Consider the following 16,953-nt stretch of genomic DNA (forward strand, 5'->3'; position numbering starts at 1 on the left):
GGGGTATGTTACACCAACAGCCAATCAATAACCAGACTGTATTAATGTAGTATGGGGGTATGTTACACTAACAGCCAATCAATAATCAGACTGTATTAATGTAGAATGGGGGTATGTTACACCAACAGCCAATCAACAATCAGACTGCATTAATGTAGAATGGGGGTATGTTAACAGCCAATCAATAATCAGACTGCATTAATGTAGAATAGGGGTATGTTACACCAACAGCCAGTCAATAATCAGGCTGCATTAATGAAGTGTGGAGTATGATATGCCAACCGCCAATCAGAAGACTGACTGTGATAATTTAAAATGGGATATCCTACAGCCACATTTTGGTGCCTTGAGTGAAAAAAAGAAAAAAAAGAAAAAAACATTTTAAATTGAATTTTAAAAGACAGAGGACATGACAGGAAGGGGCAGAATTTACCCAATATCCTGTGAGACAGCATCATGTGTTCAGCCTGTCTTTTTATCATGACAACATTATTGTATCATCTGCCCTTATCTCCAAGCAGAGCTGCAGTTCATTTCTGAAGCAGAAGAGATTAATAGGTAAGATTGGTGGTGGTTTCTTCTCCCGCAACTCACCTAAACAGAGGGGTTTGGAAGCTGTGGCAACCCAGAGTCCATGGATCAGTGGAGAATCGGGAAAGAGAATGAGGGGTTTAACATGCGCCATTTAACATGCACCGTGGCAGGCTTGGAAATGCCTTTAATGGTAGGAAGCTCAGCACTCCTTAGGCACGCAATCCCCCTGAATTATCATCAATATGCTCTGTTGATGTTTAGTTCAACACTAAAAGATGTTAGTAAATCTGTTATTAAGGATGAGGCATGGGTTGCCACGTTGAAAAGTCCACCTCAGCTACAATCAGCATTGCTTGGATGTACTGGGATTTATCATTACATATAACATATTACATATAACACTCCTTGATGTAACGTTATGTGGAATTTCAACCACAACTTGGCAACCCCAACTGTCCTTAATGGTGCCATTCGCGAACATTTATTTTTGCTGGTCTGAACATAAACCATATACAGTATATTAGTGATAGATTTGCATTTAAAGTGCACAGAATATACATTAATAATACTGATATTACACTGGTATAATGCAGATATTAAGCATTTATAACACAGACATAAGACATTTACAAACAGAGTATATATCAGTGTAGTTGATAATGGGGGGAGATATGGCTTATCCCAGCAGTATAGAGGGTATGAATCTTGAGTGGGCGCCAGTGATTGTAATCTGGCACTGCGGCTGGACCAATCGGAGGACCAATGGATTGCAATCTGGCAACCATGGACCAATTGGAGCCCTGATGTCATTTTTTGGTCAGCATGGAATTGATCTCTGGCTCTCTCTGTCTCACTCTGTCATTCTCTCTCTCTGTCTCAGTAAATGCCCTACCTTCATGCAGTGAATGATGAGTCGATACAGTTGAGGCCAAAAGTTTACATACACCTAGGCTAAAGACATTCAGACTCAATTTTTCACAACTCCACACATTTCATGTTACCATACATTTCCTGTCTTAAGTCAATTTGGGTATCTACTTTATTTCCATAATAGGTCATTTCAAAATAATAGCTAAGAGACAGATTTACTTCAGCTTGTATTTACTATATCCGATTTTCAGTGGGTCAAAAGTTTACATACACTTTGTTAGTAGTTGGTGGCATTGCCTTTTAATTGCTTAACTTGAATGAAATATTTGATTGACCTTCCACAAGCTTCTCACAGTACTTTTCAGAAATGTGTGTCCATTCCTGCTGACAGAACTGATGTAATTCAGTCAGGTTGTGGGCCTCCTTGCTCGGACACGCTTTTTCAGTTCAGTCCACAAATTTTCTATGGGATTCAGGTCAGGGCTTTGTGATAGCCACTCCAATACTTTGTTGTCTTTAAGACATTTTGTTACAACTTTGGAGGTATGCTTGGAATCATTGTCCTGCTGGAAGACCCAGTTACTTCAGTATTTCTAGATAATTCTCCTTCCTCGTGATGCCATCTATTTTCTGAAGTCACCAGTCCCCTTTCCAGCAAAACACCCCCACAACATGATGCTGCCTCCCCCCTGCTTCATAGCTGGGATGGTGTTCTTTGGGTTAAAAGCCTCACCCTTTTTCCTCCATACATAGCGCTGATCATTATGGCCAAACAGTTACATTTTTGTTTCAAACACTCCTCCAAAAGGCTAGGTCACCTGGTGATCACCTGCAAACTTCATTTTGGCTTTTTTATGCCGGTCTTGGAGTAGGGGCTTCTTCTTTGTGCGACAGCCTTTGAGGCAATGGTGATGTAGGATTCATTTAATGTTGGATGTAGATACTTTGGTACCTGATGCCTCCAAAGTTTCTTTGTTATTGTCTTGGGGTTCAATTGAACCTTTCAGACCAAAGTTCGTTCATCCCTGGGAGTTAATTTGTGCCTCCTTCCTGAAGGATGTAGTGTCTGTGTGGTCCCAAGATTTTTATATTTGCATAAAATTGTTTGTACAGATGCTCATGGTAGCTTCCATTGTTTGGTAATTGCTCCTAAGGAGGAACTGGACTTGTGGAGGTCTACAATTCTTGGCTGAGTTGCTTGGATTCTCCCATGGTATCAAGGGCAAAAAGGCAGTGGCTCTAAAGGGAGGCCCTTAAATACAGCCACAGGTGCCAATTAACTCCTAATTATGACAATTGGCCCATCAGAAGCTTAAAAAGTCATTACATCAACTTTTGGAATCTTCCAGACTGTTTAAGGAGACAGTCAACTTGGTGTATGTAAACACCAAGCCATGGCAGGTGACTGGTTGTAATATCATGGTGTTTCTGGCGAAATATTAGCTGTCAGTTTTTTGGTCTTTGGTGATGCATCACAAAGTGGTTGAGCAGGAAGATACAGACCTCTCTAAAGGGTACACACACACACACACACACACTAATGCACGCACACAAACACTAAAGCACACACACACACAAATGCACGCACACACACTCACACTAATGCAAGCACACACACACACTAAAGCACACACTCACACTAATGCATGCACACACACACACACACACACACACACATACTAAAGCACACACAAACACACACACACACACATCCCAGCCTCCGTGCAGTGGTGGTGTCATGCGCTACTGAAAGGCCTTAATCTACCTCACTCACTGGGGAACACCTTTCATCTGCAGCACAGAGTCTGCTCCAGATCCTGCGGGCCAGGGTTGCCAGTTTTGCTCAAATTCCCCTTTCACATCAGACACCATCTGTCATACAGCACCTACACAAAAAACAGCATGAAAACTCCAATTAAACATCTGAGGCGTAGAACCCTGCCCTAAAACTCCCTTCACGTTGTTCACTCTGAGTCATGATCCTGCGGAAGTGGCATCATGGGTAAGCATATGTATTTCAGTGCAAATTAAAGCGATATAGAGTGAAAATCACTTTTTTAAAAAGCGAGTGGATCTCAAGACTTCCAAGTTTATGAATAAGCCAATACTACTACCTGAACTTCCACTAGAATCTTGTCACGGTTGGGGAAGGTGGGACGCAATTGTGGACCGAGGGGATTTAAAAGTTAACCCCGAGGGGTCACCTCACCATCGCACGCACACACCTGCCCCTCATCAGGGACAATTAACACACAGAAATCAATGAGTGAGAGGTGCCACCACCTCACAAATCTCATAAGTAAAAATACAACATCCAGAGAAATGTGTTGCTTCATCTTTATTTATTGGTCAGGTTTTTATGGATTGTCTCTCGCATTTGGAAAGCGCTCGGTATGACTTAATATTTTACACTCAGGTTTAATTTTCAGAAAGCTATTTGGATTTTTCGTTGTGATGTATTATTTTGTTTACCTCAGGATTTAGGCGAGATACAGAAGTTAAGCACCAAGAAGCTGAACACCAAGGCAACAAAGCGGCTTAATAGTTTTGCAAAGGACCCTTGATGCCCTTAAAAGACAGCCATTTTTGTTTTTTGACCAACACAAAAGGTTTTGCATTTCCGTTTTTTTGGTGTGCTCAGAAAATGGCGGTATAGCGGATTACAGCCCTCGTGTCAGAAGTCCGTCTCGTCAGCTATGACTCATGTCCCCAGCAAACAGGTCTATGGCCCACCATAGTGGGCGGCAGTGTAGCATAGTGGGTAAGGAACTGGGCTTGTAACCGAAAGGTCATTGAGCAAGGTACTTAACCTGCGTTGCTTCAGTATACATCCAGCTGTATAAATGGATACAATGTGAAAAAAAATGCCATGTAAAAGTGTAAGTCATTCTGGATAAGACCGTCTGCTAAATGCAGTAGGTTTCAATCCAAGATCAAATGCATTTTTCAATGGGGGGGGGGGGGGGATGCATAACACAATCATTGCTCTGTCACACCAGGACTACAAATCTACTCTGAGGAGTTTTAATCAGGATGATAAATTCTATTGAAGAGGGGTACAAAAAAACCCTCCAAAATAAAGCAATTTATATGACAAATGGAGTTAAACAAAGAAGAGAAACATCTTAAAGTTGCTCTTTTCCCAAAAAAACTTAAGGTTCTTACTTTTCTTGCAAAGTGATGAGTCAGCATTTCTTTCCATTTCAGGACTGAAATGCTGAAAGAGCCCTGTTACAGTGAGGGCATATTAAGATGTGTGTGTGTGTGTGTGTGTGTGTGCGTGCGTGTGTGTGAGTGTTTGTGTGTTTGAGTGTGTGTGCATGAGTGTGTGCGTGTGAGCGTGTGTGCGTGAGTGTGTGTGCATGAGTGTGTGTGCGTGCGTGCGTGTGAGTGCGTGTGCATGAGTGTGTGTGTGTGCGTGAGTGTGTGTGTGTGTGCATGCGTGCGTGGGTGTGTGTGTGCGTGCGTGAGTGTGTGTGTGCGTGTGCATGAGTGTGTGTGCGTGAGTGTGTGTGTGCGTGCGTGTGCGTGTGTGTGCGTGCATGTGTGTGTACCTGTGAATGAGTGTGTGTGCATGAGTGTGTGTGTGTGAGTGTGTGTGTGTGCGTGCGTGCGTGCGTGAGTGTGTGTGCGTGAGTGTGTGTGTGCGTGCGTGCGTGTGTGTGAGTGAGTGTTTGTGAGTGTGTGTGCATGAGTGTGTGTGTGTGTGAGTGAGTGTGTGCGTGTGCATGAGTGTGTGTGCGTGAGTGTGTGTGTGCGTGTGTGTGCGTGCCTGAGTGTGCGTGAGTGTGTGTGTGTGTGCGTGCATGTGTGTGTGCGTGTGAATGAGTGTGTGTGCGTGTGTGTGTGTGAGTGTGTGTGCATGAGTGTGTGTGTGTACGTGTGTGTGAGTGAGTGTTTGTGAGTGTGTGTGTGAGAGCGAGTGTGTGTATGTGTGCATGCGTGAGTGTGTGTGTGTGCGTGTGTGTGCGTGAGTGTGTGTGTGCGTGTGCGTGTGTGTGCATGAGTGTGTGTGTGTACGTGTGTGTGAGTGAGTGTGTGTGAGTGTGTGTGTGTGAGTGCGTGTGTGTGTGCGTGCGTGTGTGTGTGTGTGTGTGAGTGTGTGTGCATGAGTGTGTGTGTGTGAGTGAGTGTTTGTGTGTGTGAGTGTGTGTGTGTGTTAATGGTGTGTTAAGTACTAACAGTGCAGAACAGCGTGGGACCACCCCCATTAGGAAATTACAGGCACAGCTGCTTTGGATACTTATGACTGCAGTCAGATCTAACCGTTTAAAAAACATACAGTTTCTTTGCAGATGCCTTGACCAATCAGGTGCCGGCAGACTGCACACAACCAGCACTGCTCCCAGGTAGTAGCAGCACAGCAGCACTGGTGTACAGCTCGGCAACAGGAAAGAACTACTGTCTGTCCGGCTGAAATGAACTCATAACCTACACAGCAATGATACAGACTGAACATACCACTGACCACAAAAAATGAGACACAGTTTGTCAATATTTAAAACCAGGGTGAAATTTGTTTTAGCACCCAACAGAAATAGAACAATGTATGTAGTATACACAAGTATCTATTTAATATACAGTGTATGCAGTTATATGATATAATTATATCATATCTACAACAATTATCTGTTAATACTGATAAGCCGTTTTTAACTTCATTAAGCTTTATTATTCATCTTTTTTCAGTGTCTTCACAGAGACGGAGAGAAATCCAAGAATAACTTGAATAAAAACAGTTGCAGTAAAAACTAGGAAATACAGAAATCTCACAGCAGACCTATGATTGACAGCTGTATGTAATAAGTTTAAGACAGAGGTGCACAACTCTGGAAGGGCTGGTCTGCATGCTGGTTTTTGCTCCAACAAATTACCTTGGTTTTAGTTTTCTGACAGCTCTATGAACTACACTGGTTCACTCCTGTACTTGAGCTCAGTAAAATCTGTTGAATACACTTGCAGTCTGTGACTGTATCTGGTGCTCATACAAACATCAGCACAAAATATGATTGAGCTAATTAAATAAAAAAGAGCAGACTTTGACATAAAATACTGAAAAGGATCGACCCTTGAGCACCCCTGCCGCAGACTGCTCTGGGGCCTGTACCACAAAGCAGGATTCCCGTGTTAGCTGGATAACTGCTCTAAACCCAGAACCCTCCCAAATCTGAAACAAGAACTGGAGTAAAAATAGCTGTTCCAGGTTTTACTCAGTGCGGTTATCCAGCTAACTCAGTAATCCTGCTTTGTGGTACAGGGCCCTGGGCTATAGCCATGTTATTGCTGTTGTTATTGGGCAGTAGTGGGCGGAGTTCTCGGCAGGCGGATTATCTGGCGAGCATTGCTGGGCTGAATGGCCTGTTCTCGTCATTATGTTATGTTATGATATGTTATCTCATAGGTTTGACTCTTGGACAGGACAGCACTGCCCCACCCCTGGGCGAAGTAATTACTCAGATTTTCTGAAGGATAGATTTGTGTGAAATGGCAGCTTTGTCACACACACACACACACACACACAACAATGTGGAAAGACTGTATGCAAAACATAAGCTGTCGCACCCAGCTGAGTCATGAGAGAGTGTCTTTAGTGGAAGCTGTGTTAGTCGCAATGGGGGGTCTTCTAGTGACGGATTCCTCAGAAAATGCGTAGTATGGCACTGGGAGTGTGACAGTACAGCGTGGCACTGTCACACCTGACCGTTTCTACCTATTTTATTATTATTATTAGTGCGGTCGTACCTCCAACAACGCACTCGTCTCCCGGGGAAACCACGCACAGACCAGCCACGGAGGTGTCGTACAGAAGGTCAGAGTTTAATGAACAGCTCAATTGATCTTAATTAGAGATCGGCCGGAGGGAGAGGCAGCTTAACACGCCTTGTCCATCAAATTAGGTTCAGCACTGAATTCTGCCCTTAATTACTTAAACCAAAAAAAAGACTGATTTTAATTACAATGCTGGTGACACTGGACGCTATTTTCATATTCGACTACGGACCATGGACAACAGCGACTCTGGATCAGACCTAGCTTGCTGCACAAAGGTGTCTGCAGTTGGGGTCAGGGTCTGTGTTAAGCCGTTTCCAGATCAGTCAATTTGTCACATTGCTGTAAAAAGAGGATGAGCGAGCTCCAACAGCCCCCACAAGGTCAAAGATTATAGAATGAGAGAAAGCGAGGGAAGAGGAGGAAGTCTCTGTGCCACTCCAGAGTTCTTTTTTCACCTCTAAATAAAGCCCTGAACAGAAGCTGAACAAAGCCGGTTTGTTTCCCTGGTCTGTTTTTTATTTCTTCTTTCTCTTTTTTAAGAGGTGCAGAGAGATAATATATGTATTCCTGCATCTTGCTGCAGTAAGGAGTTTTTCAGGAGGAGAAAAAACAAACAGAAATGACGGATCTTTCTGAACAACTTACTCTTCTGCGGAAAAAAACACGGCTGCCTTCAAGTAACTATTTTTCAGATAACATTAAACTTACTCAAGTGATTGAGAGCTCAGGTGGGTTGATATTGAGGGTATGCAGTTAAGCTTTTAGGAAGTGTAATATACTGCATTGTATTGTAAATAGGTGGGAATAATGAATATAATTCATGCCAATGCGTTTTTAAAACAATATATTCAATATCTGAAAATGGAAATCATTTGTATATTTTATCATGCGTTTTGAAGTGTTGCAGTCTGATTTCTGATCTTGAAAATGAATTAATTTTCAATGTACTGTAACATATGATATTTAAACAGTGACCACAAGGCTGTACCAGGCTTCTGCCTCCTCTCTTTCTTCCCAAACTCCATCACAGTTTCATTTTCACGTTTCGGGACCAACTGGGAACCTCTTATATTTTCGGATAATTCCTCCAGGTTTAGGGTTCCCAGTAGACCTTAATTAATTAAGACATTATTTTTTTTTCCAGGCTCAGTTTTAAATCAATCACATTTATGATTGGGAGTGCATTAAAAAAAACACCAAACAGGGGCGACATAGCTCAGGAGGTAAGACCGATTGTCTGGCAGTCGGAGAGTTGCCGGTTCAAACCCCGCCCTGGGTGTGTCGAAGTGTCCTTGAGCAAGACACCTAACCCCTAACTGCTCTGGCGAATGAGAGGCATCAATTGTAAAGGCTTTGGATAAAAGCGCTATATAAATGCAGTCCATTTACCATTTACACCTCGTCTTACACACACACACTGCTCTGGCTACTTTAACAGAATGCCGTTTTCTCAATAAAATAAAACAGTGAGAAGAGTGTGAGAAGATTTTTTGGGTAATAAAGCGAGGCAGAGCCACAACAACTTTGTTTTATTTGCTCCAAAAACACCTTCGTACTTCCATTCATTTTTTATTTCCTTCTTTCCTTCCATTCTTACTTCTTTCCAGTTTCTGCCTTTTTTCCGTCCACTTTCCTTCCAATTATCTTTCCTTACAGCCTTTATTTATTTTCTATTCCTTCCTTTCTTCCATCCTTCCTTTCTTTATTCCTTCCTTCCCTCCTTCCTCCAGAGGGCTAACATGGCCTGCTAACAGCTATGAGGGTTAATATCTGAGAGGAGGTCTGGATCCACTCACCAGTGCCTGCATTTCCAGTCCTTGGGCACAAGGGGTGCCCTATTTCCTTGCAACATGATTCAACCACGGCCTTTGAAAATGGTACACATGGACAGGGGTGCCGGCCAGGATTTTGGGCCCCATGAAAAGATCTCACATTGGGCCCCGCCACCCCAGCCACCCCCCCCCCCCCCAAGTCACGGCACATGGACTCATCCTATCTTCCCCCCATACATTACCCCTGCACATGGACAAAACATTTTTCAAGTTCCACTTGTTTTATAGTTTAGTTTAGCTCTTGCTTAATATGCTGTCACTTGTGTGAAGCACGCCAAATGCTGTGGAAATGCCAGTCTGAATTTTGGAAGCTGTTACGCAAAACTAGTAATACAACCAACGATTGGTGCAAAACAAATTCCCCGACCAATCACAAATGTCTGATCAACTTGGAGCTAAACCATCACCGTCTGACACAAGCAGACAGTGGCTAGGCATCTCACGGCTACACACTGGGACTTTAGCATATGCCAAAACTTTTAGCACAGGCAAAACTATTTAATACAACCAATGATTGGTGCAAGAAAAATACCTTGACCAATCATTGGTCACGTTATTGGTTTCACATGCCCTAAAAGGTTTTTGCATATCCTAAAGGTCTTTGTACAGCAGGCCCGCTGTGTGCAGCTTCATCTTGAGTGGAGCGTATCGGAATCGATCAAGGGGAGGAAAAAATAAGCACGGAAAGCATTAGGAAGTCCCAGTTCTCTGCCTTACAGTCACTGGAAGCCATCCTGAACAGAGATCCTGGCAGACACAGCTGATGGGTGACCGGCAGCTCCTTGCATTACATTGCATACACACAGCAGACGCTTTTATCCAGAGTGACTTACACAACTTTTTACATGGTGTTACATCTCCACGCGTGTGGACGTGTTTGTTTTGTTGTTTCTCCCTCTCTGTGTTTTTCCATTCTCTTCCTCCTCGCATCCCTTCATCCAGGTGTCCCTCCTCCTGCCAGAACTTCATCTAGGTGTCCGTCTGCTATTGGCTCTCTGCACGTCACTCACCATTCGAGCCCCGTTCCAGCACCCAACCTAAGACAGCGCGACGATTCAAAACCCTTCCGTTCTCCGTCGCTTCAAGCCATACATTTGCAAATTGCTCGCTGTATTCTGTTGTAATCCGCTTGTCATTTGTCGTATTTGTATATTCCTTTGTGTGTGCTTGCAAGCTTATTGTTTCATGTGTCCTCTACCCCTTGTTATCATTTGTTACTCTGTTTATTTGTCTGGGGAGAAGTGAACAGGTAAGACATACGGTTTCATGTTATATCCACGTCTGCTCGCACGTAGGTAAATTGCTGTATAGACACACTAGGTTAGGGGCGGGTGCCACTCACTGTACTTTGTTTTATAGATAGAAATAGCGTAGAACAGTCAGTTAGATTTTGGTTTTCGTATTTATTTTTAGTAGTTAGGTTAGAGAATATTATCCGATTAGGTTAGGCAAATTTGAGTGTTTTGATTTTTACTCTGTTCTTATGTCTGCCCTTACTTGTACTTGTAAATATTGTAAATAGCTCTCCTTCATCTGTAAATGAACGCCCACCAGTTTTGCACTATATTTTGTTGTTTTTTTCTGTCCCCTTTCACCCAACCCAAACCCAGACCTTATGTTACCTCCCTATATACCCCTAGACACTCTGGGGTCGTAACACATGGCATACATTCATACAGCTAGATATATATTGAAGCAATGCTTCATAGTACAATGCTAAGTACCATGCTCAAGGGTACAATAGCAGTGCCCTACCCAGGAATTGAACGTGCAACTTTTAGGTTACAAGACAAGTGCCTTGCCCATTATCTCACACTGCCAGCCACTGCTCCTGTCCGTTCGAAGCGCAGGTTTTTTTAACGCCCGTTTACACAAAGACTTTTAAGACTTTTTCTGCCCCTGTTTCGAGTGCCTCGGATCACGAGTCATTGGCTGAGCAAGACCGTTAAAATTTAATTTATTGTGCCGCCCCACACTGGAAAGGCATTGTTTACCACCATCGTTTACTCGATTTTCCTCACTCCCAAAAAGCTCCACACAAACTCAATCAACCCTAGAGCTGCTGCTGTTTATTTTAATTAAAATTTTCTGCTGCTGTGTATTTTATTGGATTATTATTTATAATACTGTGCTCATCCTGAACAGGGCACCGTTTAACGTTTCAAACTCTCTTCCTCTCACACAGAGCTGTTCTGCTTACGGCTACAGTAGTGGTCTTGCCCAATCACATTAGAGTGCTTATTTCAGAGTACTGACCCCACTCCCTGGATACAGAGAACTAATGATTGTTTATGTACCAGAGAGGAACATTGTGCTTGTCAGCAGATAGCTGGGACCTTGAGTGGTTTATGTTCTAGGGTCGCTATAATCAAATGGGCTATGTTGCCTTACTTTGGCTATGGCTTGTTATTGTGAACAAATTAGATCACAGACCATGGTCACAAATTCCATTGGCCTGCAGTGATGGGGGAAGGCGAACAGCTAAAGCCTTTCCTTTGGCGTGCGATATACAGTATATATTCATGAAGATCACAGGTCCGGCCCTAGGGTTTTGGTGGCCCTAAACAAGTCTGTCGAGCGGGGTGGGGGGGATTTAGTTGGATTCTGTCAAGCGGGGGGGGGGGGGGGGAGGTTGGGGCGGGGGCAGGTTTTACTTGATAAAATCCTTCCTACATTACATTGTCATGAACTGTTCTGTTGCCGTTCCATTTTCAACTTATACCGCTAGTTCTGCGATAGGGGGTGAATGTAAAGTTCTGTAACCTGTCCCGTCTGTCTGAGCCTGTCCTGTCTGGTCCAGTTTGTCTGAGCCCAGCTTCGTCCAGCCTGTCCCTGTTCGGTCCGGTCTGCCTGAGCCCAGTCCTGTCCTACCTGAGTCCGGTCCAGTCCTGTCTGCCTGAATTCAGTCCTGTCCTGTCGGAATCCAGTCTGGTCTTGTCTGGTCCTGTTTGCCTGAATCCAGTCCTGTCCTGTCGGAATCCAGTCCGGTTTTGTCTGCCTCTTTTTGTAGTAAATATATCTCTTTGAGTTGAACAGTACCTATCTGTCTGAGTCGGCTTTTGAGTCCTTTTAACCAACGACAACACCCCCATTTAACCTGCCACATCTCCCCATTTAACCTGCCACATCACCCCCATTTAACCAGCTATATCACCCCATTTAACCAGCCACATCACCTCCATTTAACCAGCTACAACACCCCCATTTAACCAGCTACATCACCCCCATTTAACCAGCTATATCACCCCATTTAACCAGCCACATCACCTCCATTTAACCAGCTACAACACCCCCATTTAACCAGCCACATCTCCCCATTTAACCAGCCACATCACCCCCATTTAACCAGCTACATCTCCCCATTTAACCTGCCACATCACCTCCATTTAACCTGCCACATCACCTCCATTTAACCAGCTACATCACCCCATTTAACCTGCCACATCTCCCCATTTAACCTGCCACATCACCCCCATTTAACCAGCTATATCACCCCATTTAACCAGCCACATCACCTCCATTTAACCAGCTACAACACCCCCATTTAACCAGCTACATCACCCCCATTTAACCAGCTATATCACCCCATTTAACCAGCCACATCACCTCCATTTAACCAGCCACATCTCCCCATTTAACCAGCCACATCACCCCCATTTAACCAGCTACATCTCCCCATTTAACCTGCCACATCACCTCCATTTAACCTGCCACATCACCTCCATTTAACCAGCTACATCACCCCATTTAACCAGCCACATCTCCCCATTTAACCAGCCACATCACCCCATTTAACCAGCTACATCACCCCATTTAACCAGCTACATCTCCCCATTTAACCTGCCACATCACCTCCATTTAACCAGCCACATCTCCCCATTTAACCTGCCACATCACCTCCATTTAACCTGCCACATCACCTCCATTTAACCAGCTACAACACCCCCATTTAACCAGCCACATCTCCCCATTTAACCAGCCACATCTCCCCATTTAACCAGCCACATCTCCCCATTTAACCTGCCACATCACCTCCATTTAACCAGCTACAACACCCCCATTTAACCAGCTACATCACCTCCATTTAACCAGCTACAACACCCCCATTTAACCAGCCACATCACCCCCATTTAACCAGCCACATATCCTCCATTTAACCAGCTACAACACCCCCATTTAACCAGCCACATCACCCCCATTTAACCAGCTACATCACCCCATTTAACCAGCCACATCACCCCCATTTAACCAGTCACATCACCCCCATTTAACCAGCTATATCACCCCATTTAACCAGCCACATCACCTCCATTTAACCAGCTACAACACCCCCATTTAACCAGCCACATCTCCCCATTTAACCAGCTACATCACCCCATTTAACCAGCTACATCACCCCATTTAACCAGCTACATCACTCCCATTTAACCAGCTACATCACCCCCATTTAACCAGCTACATCTCCCCATTTAACCAGCCACATCACCTCCATTTAACCAGCTACAACACCCCCATTTAACCAGCCACATCTCCTCATTTAACCAGCCACAACACCCCATTTAACCAGCCACATCACCTCCATTTAACCAGCTACAACACCCCCATTTAACCAGCCACATCTCCTCATTTAACCAGCTACAACACCCCCATTTAACCAGCCACATCTCCCCATTTAACCAGCTACATCACCCCATTTAACCAGCTACATCACCCCATTTAACCAGCTACATCACCCCCATTTAACCAGCTACATCACCCCCATTTAACCAGCTACATCTCCCCATTTAACCAGCCACATCACCTCCATTTAACCAGCTACAACACCCCCATTTAACCAGCCACATCTCCTCATTTAACCAGCCACAACACCCCATTTAACCCAACCACATCACAGTTAGACTGTGCAAATCAGTGCTGACCTTTTTATCAAGACATTACAAGACCACAATATGGAGCTGCTTTTCTGCAGCAGTGGGGTATAATGGAGTAAGGAAATGCACTTGTAAAGGTCACACGTTTGACTCCAAGGTCGGATGCTGCCGTTGTATCCTTCAGGTACTTAACCTGCATTGCCTCAGTATATATCCAGCTGTATAAATGGATGCAATGTAAATGATATTTATAAAGCTGTGTAAGGTGCTCTGGGTAAGAGCATCTGCTAAATGCTTGCAATGTTCTCTTACTGTAATGCATCTTTGTTTTGAAGCCCTTGTGTGTCTCTATGATGGCACAGATATCATTGTAGATCTGTAGCTCTGGGTTAAAGTGCAAACTCATATCTCAGAAATCAATCTTGCGTCAAATAAGAAACCGGCACAACCTACAGTAAAAAGCTTTCTCATTTTTTACCCAGGTTTTATTCGCAGTCTACGCCAGAAAGACCGGCGATGTTTTCTCACCTCTGAGAAAGAATGACCAAACTAACTAACCATGTTTTTGTAAATAAAATCTTTTTCTGACCTTTTCACAAAAAAGACTGCCAGGATCTGCTTTTCTCATCTCGTTTTTAGCTGTTTCTGAAACATAAACGGCCCTTGCTCCACAAAGCAACAACTTTGATCACATCTTTTATGAGCAGTAGTTATTTTTCTGTAAGAAGCAAAGACATTTTCCTGCAATTTCAGGTTTTGGGATCTATGCTAGATAATTCATACCTGGAGTGGCCGAACACCACCTTCAAACCTGGAGTGGCTGAACACCACCTTTACACCTGGAGTGGCTGGACACCACCTTCACACCTGGAGTGGCTGAACACCACCTTTACACCTGGAGTGGCTGGACACCACCTTCACACCTGGAGTGGCTGAACACCACTTTCACACCTGCAGTGGCCGAACACCACCTTCACAACTGGAGTGGCCGAACACCACTTTCACACCTGGAGTGGCTGAACACCACCTTCACACCTGGAGTGGCTGAACACCACCTTCACACCTGGAGTGGCTGAACACCACCTTCACACCTGGAGTGGCTGAACACCAGCCAGCCATCCTGTATCTCAGGAGATCCTGGGGGATACACAGGATGCTGCACCCCTGTTTGGCTTTGTTGATATATTCACTGGCGCCCGTTGCTAACACCTGGGCTACACTGGGATGAACGTGACTAAAATAAATAATACCATACAATCTCAACAAAAGCACATTCTTTTCAAGGGTTAATAAATAAATACACTTATGGTGCTGACAAGAGCATTCAAGGACTAACACACAATGTGTCTCAGCCAGGAGGTTGTCATCAAGGGCAAGTGGTCTCAAACAAGCAGGTCCAAATAATGTGATTGTACACATCAATCACTTCATAAGTACACCAAGTATGATTATAGACTGATACTCAGCCCCCCCCCCCCCCCCCCACACACACACACATAAACATAAATACAAACACACACACACACACAAAACACAAACAAACGCAAACATACTCACACACACACACAAACAAAGATTTATTCCAGAGGGGTTGAACAGACTGACCTAGCAGCCAACTGGGAGGCCTGACAACAGATCTGGGGACAAACCCTGCTCTGAGTCGAGACTGTATTCACAAAACCCCAGTCAAAAGTGCAAAAGCAGCTGGTGAATCACCCACCCAATCAGCACTGGGTTTCTGTCAAAGTAACACTCCGCTACTGCACTAAACAGGTCCAGTTCATCCCCAACAGACACCCACCACACCCACCCCCAATTCATGACAATTATTTGGGTGACCCACAAACGAGCAGGTTTAGGATTCAGAGCATGAGCATTAACCATTAAGACAAGACACCCCACCACCCTCACAACGTCTGCAGTCCAAAAAGACACAGATTATGACAGAACACTTATACTGTAAAAATCTGCAGACCAAGTTGGTGCGCTGTCTTCCTCGCCACAGCAAACGTGTGGCGCTAACGGCTCGTGCTCGGAACGTGGCGTGGCGCCTGCGCGTGACCGCTAAACTACAGGATGAGAGGTCACAGGACGCGACGTGCCGGTCAGCCAGGTGACCAAGAGTAAAGGACAGAGCATTTATCAAATCAATTACAAAGACAGAGTCTGAAAAGAGCACTTATGAGGAGAGAGATAGAGAGGGGGGGGGGGGGGGGACGGATAGAGCAGGAGAAGAGGTTTCCAAAGAGAAGAAAAAGGTTGAGAAAGAGAAGGAGAATGGGATTGAAAGGGAGGGAGTTTGAGAAAGAGAGGGAGAGGGATAGAGAGGGAGAGAGGTTGAGAAAGAGAGGAAGAGAGGTTTAGAAAGAGAAGGAGAAAGGGATAGAGAGTGAGAGAAGTTTAGAAAGAGGAAGGGAAGGGGAGGAGAGAAAGGAGACAGGAGAGAAGAAAGCACAAATGTAAAACAGAACAGAGGGAGAGAGAGAGCAGGAGGAAAAACAAAAACCAGAGATGAAGGGAAAACAAAGGAAGATGAGAAATGATGCAACTGGATCCTCCAGTGTAGGCATCAAATGTGACTACACCAAAACTGCCCTTTCATTGGATGAGTGCTGGTGGAGTCACTGTTAAACTGGCCCACGAATCAACAGCCTCATGCCCCTACCCCGTGCGTCCGAACAAATGCCGCAAGGTGTGGCTCTGCGCTCCTCTGCTAACCAATCAGGATTTATCACTGGGTACATGGCACCATCGCAATACCCACTGGTTTCCACGGCACCCAAAGATTCATCACAGTGGCTGGTCTGAGCCTGGTGGAAAGGGCAGGCTGACCGTCTCTGGGAAACAATGCAGAAGGGAAGCATTGTGATATCACAAACAAGCACAATCGCACAGTTCTGATGCACCCCATTGGTTGAATCTCCAAGCTGCTCGGCTTAACATTCACCACAGATGATTCACGGCTTCACTGACCTTTTACCATTTTGTGGAAATTCGTAAGGAAGTTATACATTTAATTTTCTGCTATGATTTTCATCGGTGTTAGCAATAAACCAACAGCTATTCGACTAATA

The sequence above is a fragment of the Anguilla anguilla genome, chromosome 8, assembly GCF_013347855.1.
Source record: "Anguilla anguilla isolate fAngAng1 chromosome 8, fAngAng1.pri, whole genome shotgun sequence".
NCBI classification, from domain to species: domain Eukaryota; kingdom Metazoa; phylum Chordata; class Actinopteri; order Anguilliformes; family Anguillidae; genus Anguilla; species Anguilla anguilla.